Source organism: Corvus brachyrhynchos, unplaced genomic scaffold (assembly GCF_000691975.1).
Source record: "Corvus brachyrhynchos isolate BGI_N302 unplaced genomic scaffold, ASM69197v1 scaffold1366, whole genome shotgun sequence".
Lineage (NCBI taxonomy): Eukaryota > Metazoa > Chordata > Aves > Passeriformes > Corvidae > Corvus > Corvus brachyrhynchos.
The window spans coordinates 23,384-24,551 of record NW_008238680.1 but is presented as its reverse complement, the minus strand read 5'-3'; positions in this window follow the sequence as shown (position 1 = coordinate 24,551).

Genomic DNA, 1,168 nt, shown 5'->3' with positions numbered 1-1,168 from the left:
AATCCCATTCCCAGATCCCCAAAATTCCATTCCCAGATCCCAAATTGCCCATTCCCAGATCCCCAAATCCCATTCCCAGATGCCCTAATCCCATTCCCAGATCCCCAAAATTCCATTCCCAGATCCCAAATTGCCCATTCCCAGATCCCCAAATTCCCAAATCCCACCATTCCCAGATCCCTCCCCCATCATTCCCAGACCCCAAATTCCCGAATCCCCAAAATTCCCATTCCCAGATCCCCAAATCCCACTCCCAGAATCCCCAAATTCCATTCCCAAATCCCCAGATCCCCAAATCCCATTCCCAGATCCCCAAATCCCATTCCCAGATCCCCAAATTCCATTCTCAAATCCCCAGATCCCCAAATTCCATTCCCAGACCCCAAATTCCCAAATCCCACCATTCCCAGATCCCTCCCCCATCATTCCCAGACCCCAAATAGATCCCCAAATTCCATTCCCAGACCCCAAATTCCCAAATCCCACCATTCCCAAATCCCTCTCCCACCATTCCCAGACTCCAAATTCCCAAATCCCACCACTTCCAAATCCCTCCCCACCCTTCTCCCACCATTCCCAGACCCCCAAATCCCATTCCCAAATCCCCAAATCCCATTTCCCACCATTCCCAAATCCCTCCCCACCCCTCTCCCAACATTCCCAGACCCCAAATTCCCAAATCCCCAAAATTTCCACTCCCAGAATCCCCAAATCCCATTCCCAGATCCCCAAATCCCATTCCCAGACCCCAAATTCCATTCCCAGATCCTCAATCCCATTCCCAGACCCCAAATTCCCAAATCACCTCCCCAAAATTCCATTCCCAGATCCCAAATTGCCCATTCCCAGATCCCCAAATTCCCAAATCCCACCATTCCCAGACCCCTCTCCCATCATTCCCAGACCCCGAATTCCCAAATCCCACCACTTCCAAATCCCTCCCCACCCTTCTCCCACCATTCCCAGACCCCCAAATCCCATTCCCAAATCCCCAAATCCCATTTCCCACCATTCCCAAATCCCTCCCCACCCCTCTCCCACCATTCCCAGACCCCACATTCCCAAATCCCTCTCCCACCATTCCCAGATCCCCAAATCCCACTCCCAGATCCCCAAATTCCATTCCCAAATCCCCAGATCCCCAAATCCCATTCCCAGATCCCCAAAT